At 33.8% G+C, this 477-nt stretch overlaps 1 long non-coding RNA gene across 1 annotated transcript; it reads left to right on the top strand.

Moving 5' to 3' along the window:
- The first annotated feature begins 6 nt into the window (after window positions 1-6).
- Window positions 7-469, top strand: LOC113464215 (uncharacterized). Its single transcript, XR_003389060.1, has 2 exons — window positions 7-193; window positions 267-469. It is a non-coding gene; the product is annotated as an uncharacterized LOC113464215 (long non-coding RNA).
- Window positions 470-477: the final 8 nt, after the last annotated feature.

The following is a 477-nucleotide window of genomic DNA, read 5'->3' on the forward strand; positions in this document are numbered from 1 at the left end:
TACAAAAGATCTAGAAACAGTAGTTCTAAAGGAGGAGAAAGATATAGGTATCGTTCTAGATCAAGGTCTTCGGATCGTTCAAAAAGAAAAACCAGATCCATTTCAAGAGAAAAGTCTGGGAGTCGTTCGAGCAGTTCACAATCTAATGTTAAAGCTACCATATTCGAAAAGTCCAAAAATATTCTAATTAAAGGTATACCTATTATCATATAATATCTTGGCTAAAAATTTAGTCATTAAATTTCCATGAAACTGCTTGTCTACAGATGATTTTCCTATTGAACCACGTTTCAAAGAAGGTGTGTTAGACGAAATCAATTCTGAAGGTTTCACACCCAAACAGTTTTCATCGTCTAATACAAAAGAAAAGAAATTCAAAAATATTGTGATAGATATAAGTGCAGATACTATACAAGTTCCGACAGTGGCTGAAATTCCGTCTGGATCTGAAAGTATCTTCCATTCATCGGTAAATGC

Source organism: Ceratina calcarata, unplaced genomic scaffold, assembly GCF_001652005.2.
Source record: "Ceratina calcarata isolate Rehan_Ccalc_2016 unplaced genomic scaffold, ASM165200v1 scaffold11595, whole genome shotgun sequence".
Lineage (NCBI taxonomy): Eukaryota > Metazoa > Arthropoda > Insecta > Hymenoptera > Apidae > Ceratina > Ceratina calcarata.